At 41.4% G+C, this 15,213-nt stretch overlaps 1 protein-coding gene across 1 annotated transcript in view; it reads left to right on the top strand.

Annotated features, from left to right (window-relative positions):
• The window catches only part of TRMT13 (tRNA methyltransferase 13 homolog), a 780,528-nt gene that overhangs the window by 275,344 nt on the left and 489,971 nt on the right, over positions 1-15,213 (top strand). The window lies entirely within an intron of this gene.

Here is a 15,213-nt window from a genome sequence, read left to right as displayed (position 1 = left end):
GTGGGAGGAAATCTCCCTTTTCCGGGGGATTCTTCCTCCTCCTCATCCACCAGACCAAACACTTCTTCTCTCCTGGCCTACATTACATGCTATGTCAGGGGGTAATATAAGTTGTTCCTCCTTCACAGTTGGGAAAATAATTTTATTCAAGAATGTTTTTAGTACCAAAGAAAGAAAACTCCAGGAAACCAGCTCTGGACCTTTCTTTATTGAATCATTTTAACAATACCAAAGTTCAAAATGCTTTCCCTTCACAACCTGTTAGCCCTTTTTCCTAATTTGATTTTTTTCCCCCTACCAATCCAAACTTCAAGCATTTCTTTTTGTACATCTGGATCACATTATCAGTTCTCTGCCTTACCCTTTGTGTTATCCACTGCCCTAAGAGTGTTCACAAAGTGTTTAGTTCCTGTCTTAGCCTGTTGCAGAATACAGGTTTTTCATATTTTTTCATATTTAGATGACTTGCTTGTCTCAGCTAAGTCTTTTCAAAGTGTCAGGAATCTCTTGCTTGGGTAGGAAATCTCCTACCAGGATGGTATTACATACATTCAAATATCTTGTTCTACTATGTCACACAGGATCATATTTTTGTGGTGGTTGCTAAATGGTTGGGAGGGTGGCCTAATGGTTAAGGTATTTTCCTTACAAACACAACGTGCAGGGTTTGAGTCTCACAAGGGATAATTGGCTAGGCTTAAAATGGCCCGCAAGGGCAGTTAGCTTAGTACTAATCTATCTATCTATCTATCTATGAACCTCAATACAAAGGGTTTTCTTTTTCACAGGAGAAAATAGATCTATATTTAAATCTATTCTATGGATTTTCATTCAAACTTCTGTCATTGCAAAGGAGTTGCTCAGGATTCTGTGTCTTATGGCATTTATGATTCTCATGATACATGTTGCAATACTCCAAACAAGAAAGATACAATGCTGTCTGAAGTGTCTTTGGTCCCAACACCAGTTGTTTCAAATTCCAGTTCTGGGATTTGTGAAAAGAGAGATCACTTGGTGGAAATGTCAAAATCTCTGAATTCAATTTCTCCCCTTCTCTCTGCTGCTTCAAACAGTCAAATGTTACAGAACCCTCAAACTTTGCTTGTTAAGGAGGATAAAAGTGCAAGGTCTCTGGACAAGGCAGACAGACAAAAGCACATAAACACAAAATGATGCTAGCTCTTATAAAGGCTATCAGGACTCTGTATCATCAGTGATCTGCAGGACCTCTTCATGTAGTTACAGACAATGCCACAGAGATGTGCTACGTAAGCAAAGAGGAACCAGATCTTACTGCTATGCAGATTGACTTTGTTAGCATGGGATATAGCTTTTACAGCACAGTCTCACTTTACAGGCAACTTGCATTCTGCCAGAGCAAAATTGTGTGGAGGCAAGTTAAACAAGACAGGCGGAACCTCATAAATGGAAACAAGATCAGAGGCCTTTTGCCTTCTTTCTAAACAATCAACTGGCAAAAGTTTATTCCAGGACTTCATGTAAGAAGGCCTGGAAGACAGATGCCTTTTCCTTTCCTTGGACAGGAATGTTCCTGCATGCTTTCCCACCCTTTCCACCAATATTAGTGGTACAGCTGAAGATTCAGAAGGAATCCCCGAATTTATTGTGGTAATTCCCTTCTGGCCCAGGTAGCAGTGGTTCTCCCATCTTTTGGTGATGGTTAGGAACAGTTTACCACAAGCTTTTTCATAGACTGGATTTACTAATGTAAGAATAGGAGTGTTTGCAGTATCCTGAGCCCAAAGACCTATGGCTGCCTGGATGATAGGGTTTTAACACCTTTTAGGCACCTTTTGACTGAAGATGTACAACAGGTACTAATATAGGTAAGAAGGTTGCTGCTAGAAAAGCATACATAAGCAAATAGAAAGGGTTTTCTAGTTGGTGTTAAAATAACCAGCACCCATTTAAGGCTAGTGATTTTCTGGTTTTGCAATATTTGTGTGAGGTGCTGTCCTATAGCTTGTCTTGTTCCTCTAGCAATGTTCATTTACAGGCCATTTCAGCATGTCTACCCGTGGATCTCCCTCTTTCAGTGCATTCTCATATGAAAATGTTTTTGAAAGGGGTGCAACGTAAAAGAAAAAAAAACTAGAAAACCAGTGGCTCCTTGGGATCTTAATTATGTGTTAGAGAAGCTAGCACTTGGTCCATTTAACTGGCTCATCTAGCTGACTTGAGGTTCTCAGCATGGAAAACAGTTTTACTGACTCTACTGACTTCTGCAAGAAGAGTATCTGAGTTGCAAGTTTTTGTAGTTCATCAGCCTTCTCATTTTCCACAGACACAGGATTTTTTGAGAACTAATCCTACTTTTGCTCCTAAACTGGTATCCAAATTTTCTTTAGGGAAAACTATCCATATGCCTGTTTTCTTCACAAAACCCCAAAATGAGGGGGAAAGATTCCTCATACCTTGTATGTCCACAGACAACACTGGTACTGTCTTCTTAGAGCAAAATCTTGTAGAACTTCCCAACAGTTGTTCATTTCTTTGAAGCTAAGAAGGGACAACCTATGTCAAACAGACTGTTTCCAAATGGTTGTTTACGACAATTAGTTTTGTTGTTCCCACCACAGCAAAACTGTTCAGGCAGGGTCAAGGCACAGTCTACCAGGGCCTTGGCTTCATCTAAGGCTTTTTCGAAAAGGTTGAGTTCGAAGTACCAATTTGGTCCTCTTTGTGTACTTTTACAAGCACTATAAATTAGATTCTTTTTTCAGGTCTAGGACAGGCTTTGCTAGGACCATTCTCCAGGGGCTTCTGGACCCTTCCCCTTAAACGTCCAGTTGTTCTAAGCTATAGTAATCAGCCCACATAGCTTAGGCTACTGTAGCAGTGATCAGTATGAAGAATATAGTACAATTATGTAAGCGAACTTGCCATAACAGTAGATGTTTGAATGATCACTGCTGCAGTAGCCACTCCTTCCCTTCCTCCGTCCCCCTTGTTTTTTTTGGTGTTTTTTTTTTTGCTGGGCTGAAGACATGTATTTTTCTTTTTCTGTCAGTGTTTTTCAGGGCTTAGCTTCCCTCTGTCAGCTGGCATAAAAGCATTAAAGTCATTGGTACTAAGCTGATCAGATATGCTTTCCTACCCTCCAGATTTTAATAAAAGCAAAAATATTAGTTCGGAATAAATCATGATTATTGTGCTTGGACTTTATTTTAGTTTATTTACTGGGGTAGTACACTGACTGACTTAAAATAGTATCTGAAAGAGAAATCTGTGATGAAAGGCAAACAGAAAACCTCAAGTAAAACTATTCAAAACTCTAAAAAACGAAATACGTTTCCCTTCTCATACCGAAAGGTTAGATGAGAAAGAAGCTGTCCAGGAGGAATTAAAAGTGAAGGTAACAGAGGTGGAAGAGAGAAGAGGGAAACCCGGTCATTAACATCCTAGAGGGGAGTGAAGGAAAACACTGCAATCAATTGTGATTAAATTATTACGTAAGTGAACTGGTATCCTGGAAGATAGCATTCTAATCAACAGGGCACATTGAGTATTTCAGGTCCAGTCTTCAGCTGTGCGTTACCCCAGGCTTATCTTAATAAAAGTATAAACGTACCATCTCAAGGAGTAGATGTTGGCAGAATTATGAAAAAAAAGGTTAAGTTTTCAAGGTAGGAGGTAATTGTCTGCATGGACCAAGATTACTCCCTGAACACGACACAAAGGAGACAATGTTTTGTGCCGTACTTTCGAGCCTGTAAGGGACACTGAAACTGTGATGTAAAACCACTTTATCCTGCGATATTCTGGATATTTTGGCCAGCAGGGGTCAAAACGTTCACTGAAGCAAGTGAAGTGATTCCAGAATTTGAAAAATACAAGCAGTTACTCTCAGAAAGAGGAGAGTCATCTGAAGAAGGAAAGAGCCAACATAGTAAAGGTGGCCAGAAAAGCCCTTTCTCTCCGGCATTTTTTGTCAAAACAGAGAGAGACACACACAAGAGAACAAGATGAGAATAACAAGCTAATCTAACTGAAAGTCAAATCAATTACTAAGCAGGGCAGCAGGATGCAGAGTGACAAGAAGACGCGCCATGGAAAGAATGATGGAGAAATATAAGGAATTAACAAGTAGGCAAAGTAAAATGAACATTTGACTGTTGCACTAGGTAACCACAGGGGATGATGGGAAAGATAGTTAAGGAAAACAAGAAATGAGGACTGAACATTGAAGAGAAACCATGAAAAAATTTTGACCGGAATCAAAGTGAAAGTATTGGAACTTAAATGGTTACAGCTGATTTTGTACAAACTCTACAGAATTTGCTTGTATGCATTATGTTTTTGTTGGTTTGTTTACTCTGCATATTTTCTCTGTAAAGAATAATGAGTTAGATGAATTAAATTTTGCATGCCACACTGGGGCAGTGTCATGGGCTAGATCATATTTTTTTATTTGTTAGAACAAGTAGTAATGGAAGAATTTGATAATAAAAGAAATGTATTCAATAAACAAGAAATTTCAGAAGCACTATAAGTTAGAGTTCACAGGTTGAGAAGCAACTTTCACAAGTGCTGCAAGGCTTTAAAGTGAATTGGAAAGTAACCAATCGGGATGGGGTGGGATTGGAGAAACGGATTATACTACTGTAGAGACAAGACTCCCTGGAGGACTTCTCCCTGTACGCACAAGTGACATTAGTGTGAGCATGCACAAATATGTTCAATGTGGAACAGACAGACAAATTTGAGGCATTCTGTGTTTTTTGATGACGAGAGGTTGAACAAGAAGGTTGGGGGGGAAATAGAAACTGAAGAACGCACAAGCTGAAGCACCAGAGTGAGGAATTTAGGAAGACATTGTAGTATTGGAGGGAGGACAACAGTGTATATTGTTTGGATTGTACATTTAAGACACTGTTTGGTTTTAACAGGCGTAAGATGATAAAATAAGTAGAGTTTGAGAGCAGTCTATAATGGCAAGGTAGGACAGAGCAGAGGAAGAGGTTACACCTGGGGGGATAGTAGGCGGGCATGATCTAAAACAGAAGGGGAATGCAAGTGATGTCTTGAAATGTGAATGGATTTCCCTGATCAAAGCAAAGTGATGAGGATGATGGAATGTCATGTGAAGTAGAGAGGAGGAGATAATACTCGTCCTTTGCATGAAGAGGAACATGAAGATTTAGTTAAGAGGGTGTTTGGCAAAGGATATTACACTAGTGCCATGGACAGCAGGAGGAAGGGATTAATAAACCCAGTAAGGAAAGGAGTATACCTACATATAGAAAAAACTATTTTGAACAGCAGATGGAGATATGTTATACTAAGAAGTCATTAGGACAATAGCAGACAGAAATTTAGAATTTTATTTCCCAGCAAAGACTTTGAGCAGGGAGATTAGTGAGATGTTGAAAGAAGGACTGGCATTCCTGCAGGGCCTAGGGGTATTTGTAGGAGATTGGAATGTCTTAACATTGGGGGAAGTGAGTGGAGGACCACAGGGAAGAAGAAGGAAGAGTTTTTAGAACAGTTATGAAAATGTATGAGATGATTTAAGTGAATACTGCAAGGAGGCAAGATAATATAGTAGTTATTCTAAGCAATTTAAAATGCAGTTTAGACTGGATAGAATGTTCATAACTGAAGAACAGAACTATTTTATAAAGGAATTCCCTACGCATCCCTTTCTGTTGTCACATCGTGTGCCTCAGTTTGTATGGAGTTGTGCAAACCTGGTAGTACAGTTTGTAGAAGACGCTGGTGATTTAGAACAGAATGGTTGTATAAGGACAGGAAAAAGGCAAGGTTGAAGACAAAATTGGACAAGCTATTACAGAAATGCAGAGTAAATGGGAGCTTTGATATTCGGGAGTGGGGGAGAATGTTAAAAGTGAATTGAAACAAACTGTGCAGGATTGGTGGGATTAAAAGGATAAAACCGAGAGGGAAAAGGGAGGATAATAGAACTACAACAGCATAGGAGGGAGTTTACTCTTTTTTTCTCAGAGATGTTTTTATTCATTTTATAAAACAATTTAACAATGTAACAGGAATAGAAAAAAATAAACTATATACAGTGTCCATAACAAAGAAAAAAATAGTATACATAGGAACACACAATCTTGTTCTAAAAGGTTAAACAATTTCTTCCAAGCAATCAAATAATGGGTTGTTATTCATTTTCTTTTTTTATTGTAGTAGACTCATTTCTACAGATAAACTTTGCTAGGTGAACAAATTCAGTTTTAAAGACAGGAGTAGATTGAGATTTCCTATATTTAGTAACAATTTCCCTTGCTGTAGAAAGAATTGCCCACAGTAAAAATTGTCTTTTAGGGATGACTTCAGGAACATTGAAAATAATAAGAGAATCAGAAATTATACAGTTGTCATTCCATAAAGCTTTACAAAGATATCTAAAATGTAACCAAAATGGAGAGATTACTTTACAGTTAACAACCTTGTTTATCCATCCAGCCGATATCAAGATGTCCACATCTTCAGCATTTTACTTCATCTTTCTTGTATATTATTGCTAATCTGTGTGGTGTAAGAAAACATCTGTGCAAGAATCTCCATGTGTATGTTTGTCAAAACAGGGAAGATGGTGGACCCTTTCACTGACTGTAAGCAACAGATGTTCTTCACGTTTCACTGTTGCAGTCATTACATTTGGGTTATCTGCTTGCAGGTAGCCCTCAGTCGGCCTGATTAACAAAGTCTTGGCTCCTGCGTCGGTTGCTGTCCATTCCTCCATGACGTCAAGACGTCAGGGGTATAAAACATGCAGCCGATGCCATTACAACAGTCTTTCTTGCCGTGCGGTGCCCGAAGCAAAAGCAGTTTGCAAGTGCTGGTCGGCCAACTCCTGAAATTTTCGTTTTCGAGTTTCAGAGTCGAAGTCTTCAACTAAAGCTAAGTACCCCATTGGGGAAACTTTTTTCTTGTTCCTCACCTATGTCAGTAAAAGTTAATAATTGCATTATTTGTGGAAAACAGATACCTCATAAAGATTTTAATTTGTACTGTATTCCTTGCCTAGGCCCTGACCACTATGTACCTTGCTGTCGGTTTTGTGCTTTATGTAATGAGCACACTATCCATCGTCGATATATTTTCACCTCTAAATATTTCAATTCTCGGTTTAATTATCCAGAAATGTCGTCTGTTAGCCATCTGACTACCGGGATTCCGAAAAAACACAAAGATAAAGACAGAGACAGGCCGCCAAGGTCCAAAACTGCCAATGACGCTTCTCCTAAGCCAGTCGCCAGTTTGCTGGTACTCAGTGAGGCGCTTTCACAGCCCCTGATTCCCGCTACTTCTGATTCGCAGATCTCTACTGAGATCCATTCAGAGTCTGGTGTGCCACGAGATGCTTCAACTATGGAACCCGCTAATGTCTCTACCTTGGATGGGCCCAGAGCCGCTGTGCAGGCCCCCGGCTTCTGAGGGTGTATTCAGGCCTGAGGTCTTCCATGTTAAACCGATGCCTCCTTCTTCACTTAAGCCTAAATCTTGAACCATGTCTAAAAAACGATGCCCAGGCCACATGCTCAGGTGTCTATGCCTAGGTACTAGGCTATCGGCCATGGGGCCTGTACAAGCCCAGCCAAAAAAGTACCCTGGCTTTTGCCACCCAAGAAAATTATTTTCCTGTGCCACTGTTGAGCAGAGCTTCAGAGGTGATCCCCGGGGTGAATTTCCTATTTCCCATCCAATCATCAAGATTTTTCTTGAAGAGTGCTAATGAGGAGCTTTGTTTGATATAGATAGGTAGTTTATTCCAGAGTATGGGAAGCTTTTGGGACAGGAATCTATCTCTCCGGCATGTTCTGTTTATTGTGGTGACAAGGTTTAGGTCCCTAGAGCATGTAGCTCGGAGGGATTGGGATTTCTTTAAGTGGAGCATGTCCAACAGCTCTGGGTTTGACATAGCTTTGTATGTTAGGCAGAGATCACCTCTGAGTAGGCGATATGTGACGGAGTAAAGCTGGAGTTTTTTGAGACTGTCTGCTTAGGGCATCTGTTTGAGGCCAGTAATCCTCTTTGTGAGGTATTTCTGCGGCCTTTCCAGTTGTAGATGTCTTGTGAGGTACATACCAAAAGGGGCGTTCTACTCTATAATGGGTCTAATGAGTGATGAGTAGAGGGGAACAATGACCTCTTTTTTTTCTGGATGAGAAACCTTTTGTGATGAGGTGTGCCATGTAGAAGGATTTCCTCACTACTGTGGCGATGTGATTATCAAAGGAGAGACTACTGTCCATCTGTGTCCCAAGGTCTCCTCACACTTACGGTGTTAAGTATACTACCGCCTATGTTGTAGTTCATGGGTACAGAGTTTTTACCAAAGGGGATGACAATGCACGTTTTGGCATTGAGCTTGAGGCCATGGCTTTGACACCAGGCATCTGTCTCAGTGAGGCCCTTTTGTAGGATGTCCACATCATCAGGAGTTTCGATTATGGCTCCTAGTTTGCAGTCATCTGCGAACTTCATTAGCCAAAGATCTTCTGTGTTAGCCTGTACATCAGAGAAGTAGATACCAAACAGGGGATGACCCAGGACTGAACCCTGTGGTACTCCACTTGTCTGAAGTCGGATTTGGAGTCTGCTACTTTTACAGTGTGGGTTCTGTCAGTGAGCCAGTTGGCAACCCATCTTGTGACATAGGGATTTATACCTAGTTTAGTGAGTTTATCTATAATTCCAGAGTGGGGGATAGTGTTGAAAGCCTTGGCAAGATCTAGATACGCTGTGTGAACCACCTTACCCTTGTTTACGGCTTTGGTGACTGCTTCAAAGAAGTCTATCATGATGCAGAAATGTAAACCTTCTTACCCCATCTATCCAGTGCCCTGGAGTCTCTATCAGAAGGGGTAGGATGATAAGAATGGCTGAAGATCTAATAACTATAATCAGGGGTAGCCAACCCCCCCCCCCCCTTCTAAGAGGCCTAGGACTGAAGTTGTTTATGAATCTTCTGAACAGGATTCTGTTTTTTCTGATTCTTCTGATGATCTGGATTTGCCCTTATCTACTTAGGAGGATTCTGATGCAGAGGACTCTATTCCCTCTGCTTCCCCTCCAGAGGATTTTTCTTTTGGTGAAACCTTACATACTCTAAGGGAGCATTTCCACTGGGAAAGCCAGGATTTTTCGGATTCAGAAAAGAGGCTCAGGGATTTCTTACTTTTGCCTCAGCATAGGCCTTTAGCTATTCCTCCTGTACTAGACATTGTTGATGATGCTTTTTCTGAATCTAGTTTGGTCCCCGATTCCTTGCCTCCTGCTTCCAGAAAACCTGACAGATACTACAGGGTCCCTGAGTCACACAAGTTCCTTTTTAAAAATCCTATTGTGGATCCAGAAACTATTTCTCAGGGGCCCAAGGGCATTAAGGCTTCTACTGCTAAAAGTCCTACCCCTTCTGATAGAGACTCCAGGGTGCTGGATAGATGGGGTAAGAAGGTTTACACTTCTGCAACCTTGGCCATTAGGGCTTTAAACTGCCAGTTTAATATGTTAAAGTTTCAGCAACATGTTATTGGATTACTTAAACAGAAAATAATGTTGATTCCTGACTGTGTGGAAAGTAAAGAATTACAGGATTTACTGCATTCTGCTGAACAGGTTGGAAAACATACTTTGCAATGTGGTTTTGATATATTAGAGGCCTTTTACAGGGCTGCTGTTACTGGGTCTGTGCTCAGAAGGCATGCTTGGCTTAAAGAGCAATCTTTACCTGATCATGTTAAAGCTAAATTGTTGGATGCTCCCTTAAATCAGGACCGCCTGTTTGGCAACAAGGCTGAGGAAGTTCTTAAAAAGATGGAAGATGAAGCTAAATCTATACAAACTGTTAAAGATTTCTTGCAAGTTCAGCCTCCTAGATTTTGTAGGCACTGGCCTTCTAAAAATTGGTCCTATCCAGCCCCGTCCAGGTCTTCTCAAGCCAAAACCAGACACAGCAGAAACCCCAAGTTTCAGTCTCAGGGGACACACAGGACTAAGCAGTGGGGGGCCTCCACTTCCAAATCTGGGAGTAATAAGACTCCCCCTATGGTAAACTGTATCAATGACGTCCTTTTAAAATCTCCAAGCACTTATCAACGAACTGCCCCTTTTGGGGGAAAGATTGCTCTTCATGCAAAGAACTGAGAGCTCATTATCCAGGGCAAATGGCTTTTAAATATAGTGTCCCAGGGATACAGATTTCATTTCCACACGTTGCCAACACCAAATGGGTGGCCGGACCTACCACCAAATCAGTGGGCAGAGGCCCAAAAACAAGTAATTTCTCTCTTAAGCATGGGGGATATTCAATTGGTACCAGAAGAGGAAAAGGGACAAGGTTTCTACTCGAGACTTTTCCTGGTACTCGGAAAAGACAATTCATGGTGTCCTATCCTGGACCTGTCTACTCTAAACACCTTTTTGGAGATTCCAGAATTCAAGATGCTGACTCTTCACCAGTTGCTTCCTATGCTAGGCAAAGATGCCTGGTTGACAACGCTAGATTTAAAAGAAGCATACCTGCACATCCCAATCAGGGAATCTTGCAGAAGATACCTTTGCTTCAAAGCAGGCTACACACACTATCAGTCCTCTGCACTGCCCTTTGGCTTATCTACTGTGCCCAGGGTATTTACAAAGTGCCTAGCTCCAGTTATTGCATTTTGCAGGCAAAGAAATATTCAAATATACCCATACCTGGATGATTGTCTAATTCAGGCAGAAAGCCAGGACATACTTTTGAATCATCTGGCCTTCGTACAAAGGGTTCTAACCTGTCTGGGTACACCATAAATGAAAATAAATCTCACCTAGTACCCTGTTAACAAATTATATTCCTGGGTGCAAGCTTGAATACAACTTCCCAGATGGCTTACCTCACGCCAGAGAAACAAATTCATTTGACAACCTACTTCAAACAAGTGGCCACAAAAAACCCTGCTATCTGCAAGACAAATACTACAAGCCTTGGGGTTCATGGTCTCCTGCATTCTTCTAATTCCATATGCAAGACTGCATATGAGGAAACTACAGTGGTATCTAAAAAGCCTATGGTGTCAACATTCTCAGGATCTAGAAGCAATAATTCCTATCATACCTTGCCTACGCCTAGAGTTCCTTTGGTGAGCAGAGGCCTACCACCAAAACAAGAGGACTACCTTTCACACCACCCCCTGCCACCCAAACCCAGACACATCAGACTATGCATGGGGGGCTCACCTGGCAGAGAAGTGCATTCAGGGCAAATGGAACCCAAGTCAAATGCACCTGCATATCAATCAAAAAGAAATGTTAGCTGTACAGAATGCTCTGACAGCCTTCAAGGACCACATTCTTCCAGGGCAACTAATGGTAGACTGACAACACCACTGTTATGTGGTACTTAAGCAGGGGGGTACACATTCTTACCACCTCTGCAGACTAGCCATGGCATTGTGGAACACAGCCTTGAGCTACCAAGTGCACCTATAAGCTCAATTCCTGCCAGGAAAATGAAATACACTGACAGACGGACTAAGCAGAAACATAGACCCACACGAGTGGAAACTGGAACCAAGGATTTTCAACATGTTGACAAATAAATGAGGGAGCCCAGATATAGACCTATTTGCCTCTCTCCAGAACTACGAGTTGGACAAATTTTGCACAAGGATTCCCTACAAACAAGCCTGGGAAGTGGAAGCTCTTTCCTTCAGCTGGAAAAACCTATGAGTCTATGCCTTCCCCCCTCTGCCTCTGCTCTCCAAAGTACTACTAAAAATCAAACAGGACAAACCAAGGATGATTTTGATTGCTCCAGACTGGCCACGCTAACACTGGTACCCCCTCCTGCGCAGTGTGTCACGGTTATCCCCATGGCACCTGCCTCAGACTCCTTCCCTGTTGTCCCAGCAGGAGAACCAGAATCTGCACCCTCAGCTTCTAACACTGAACCTTGCAGCCTGGCTAATTACTTAATCTCTTCTTTACCATCCCTCAGTAAACCAGTGATGGATATTATTTTAGAGGCAAGGAGGCCTAGTACTAGAAAATCTTATGCTGAAAAATGGAAAAGATTCTGTGCCTGGAACCAATCTCAAGGGATGAGCACAGCAGCGCCTTACTTACCTCAGATTTTACAATACTTAACTGAGATGCTTCACAAGGGCCTGTCTTTTTCCTCCATTAAAATCCACGCCTCAGCCATTTCAGCTCATTATAACACAGAACCTCCCCTCTTCTCTCATCCACTGCTCAAGCAGCTCCTCAGAGGGGCCAAAAATTTGAGACCACCCAGGAAAGCTCCAACCCCTGCCTGGGACCTTAACTTTGTTTTGGAGAAACTCACTGTACCTCCTTTCGAGCCAGCTGCTACTGCAGACTTAAAATTTATTTCTTGGAAAACAGCTTTCCTTTTAGCAATCACTTCAGCTAGAAGGGTATCTGAATTACAGGCCCTTATTGCAGTGGAGCCTTTCATCATCTTTCATGCGGCAGGGTGTCCCTCAGAACCAATCCATCCTTCATGCCCAAGGTGGTATCCAGTGTGGCTCTTAATCAATCCATTCATTTGCCAACCTTCTTTCCCAATCCACAGAACAAAGGGGAATGGATACTGCATTCCTTAGATGTGCACAGACAACTTAGATTCTACTTGGACAGGGCTAAACCTCAAAGGAAATCTGAAGAACTGCTGGTGGCATTTGCTGCAGGGGCAGAGGGGAAGGCTATTTCAAAGCAAACTATTTCTAAATGGAGTAAACTATTTCTAAATGGATAGGCCATTGTATTCATTTCTGCTATAAGCACCATGGAAAACCTATCCCCCAGGGGATCAGACCTCACTCCACCAGGGCTGCATCTACCTCTACAGCCTTTTTCAGAGGCGTCCCTACCAGGGACATCCTAGAAGCTGCTACCTGGAGTTCTGTACATACTTTCACCAAGCATAGTCATTTGCCAATTTTCCCTAAATCCAGAGCTGGCTTTGCCACTGCAGTCTTGCAGGGCCTTATAGCTGGTTCTAATGCTATTTAAATACCTCCTCCTAACCATAGCTTTGGGAATGTACCCAAATGTAATGACTGCAACAGTGAAACACGAAGAACATAGTACAGTTGTGTACACTTACCATAAATGTAGATGTTCAAGTGTATTCACTGTTGCAGTCCTGGTTACCCTCCCTCCAGCCCCCTAACTTCTTTTGGTTATACCTCTACTTGCCTATACTATGCTTAAAAGCTCTTTGGTGTATTTGCTTTTTTTGTTGGAGGTATATCATTGTACTTTGTATTTAATTGCTTCCCATTAGGGGGGCACCTGACATCTTGGGCAAGAAAAACTGATGTAATGGCATCTGCTGTATGTTTTATACTCCTGATGACCTGACGTCATGGAAGAAGGGACAGCAACTGACACAGGACCCAAGACTTTGTTAATCAAGCTGACTGAGGGCTACATGCAAACAGATAACCCAAATGTAATGACTGCAACAGTGAATACACTCGAACATCTACATTTATGTTAAGTGTACACAACTGTACTTTTTTTATCTTTTGCTGAGAATTCTTGTCTATTTCCTTTTAGAATAATTCCAAAAAGAAATATCTGTTTTTTACCAAAATCATTTTTGATTATCTTATAAGTTATAGATATGTAAGAGGTGGTCTTATCTGTGCCATTTAATAATGGTCGAGATGAAATCTAAGATTTTTGGGGTACTCTTGTTGTATGCATCTAGTGAAGATATGAGCTTGGTATCTATGAATTTCTTACAAGTTTCATTGTCTAGCCAATTACAGTTATGTAAACTACACCTGGCAATAAACAGTCTGCAGAGCTTTTGTTGTTTGAAAAAAACTGATTCCACCCCTCTTAAACTCTAGCATTTTTCTGGTATCAAAAGATATCAAGCACTCATTTGTGAAAGCAATTGGAAAAATAAGTTTTTGATTAGTTGATTAGAAAACATACACTTTTTGAACAACAAGTTTCAGCTTCTCACTTTGAATATATATTTTCGAGATCCATATAAAGATGTTTCTTTGTATTTGAAGTTATGGTTCAAGCAATGTCTTATTACTCAAAAGTAAGCTTTCATGAATTAACTTCCTATATGATGTATAGGAAGTATTATTCCAAAACAGGACTACATTGATAGCTGCTGAATTTAGATAAAAATCAATATTTGGAAACCCTATACGCCCCTCCTCAGCTTGAGGTATGCCAAAGAAGTGAAATTCCTGGCATTTTGGAGTACCACAGGAACTTGAGTAGAATATTATTTATTGTATGTTTTTTTAGTTTTAATAGGTGGGGGGAGAATTAAGGCTTGGCTAACAAATAAATAAAATTGTGGGTAGCAATGTCATTTTAATTAGGGTTAGTCTGTTTTCAGATGTGAAGAACAGTCTGATGTTCTTCATGTTTCACTGTTGCAGTCATTACAATTATCCTCAGGAGGGGAGGCTCAGAATCCTCATAGGGAGGAAGAGAATATTCCTGTTCAGAGGAGGAATCAGAGGAAATGGAAACCTGGTCTGAAGATTCGTATTCTAACTCTTGCCTAGGCCTCTTATCAGGAGGGGGATGGGAACCCGTGATCAAAGTAATTAGATCTTCGGCCATTTTAAGCATCTGTTTTTTAGGCATGGAGGCCTGTCCAGGAGAATGCTGTACTTGTTTCTTTGTCTTTAGAGCTGCTTTAGTCTTTGCCTTTGTAGCTGAAGTAGGTTTCACATATAACTGTGTAGGCCTGAAAACACCCTCAGAAGCCGATGCCTGCTCAGCGGCTCCGGACCCATGTGAGAGAATAGTTTCCAAGTGTCCAATACCTTGAGTTTCCAGTGGCCTTGTCGGCTCCACGTGGGAGTCGGAAGCGGCCTGTGGCTCCTGAGGTAGCGGGCATCAGGGGCTGCAAAAGCACCTCACTGAGAGCCGGCGACAGGCCTAGCAGAAGCCTCGTCGTCGGTTTTGGATCTAGGATGCCTGTCCTTTTCTTTTTCTTTGCGCTTTTTATAAACTCCGGTAGTTGGCTGTTCCGACGGCATTATGTAATTAAATCTTCTGCCAAAGTAATGGAATGCAAAATAGTACCGCCGCTTAATAGTGCGTTGGTTAAATCTAGCACAAAACCAACAACTAGCAACGTTATGGTCAGGGCCTAGGCAAGGAATACAGTAAGAATGAAAATCCTTATGAGGTATTTGCTTCCCACAAGAAATACAATTATTAACT

This window comes from Protopterus annectens, chromosome 10.part0 (genome assembly GCF_019279795.1).
Source record: "Protopterus annectens isolate FY-2018-M chromosome 10.part0, PAN1.0, whole genome shotgun sequence".
NCBI lineage: Eukaryota > Metazoa > Chordata > Ceratodontiformes > Protopteridae > Protopterus > Protopterus annectens.
Note: the sequence above shows the minus strand (reverse complement) of the source record. Positions and strands in the feature narration are given on the sequence as shown.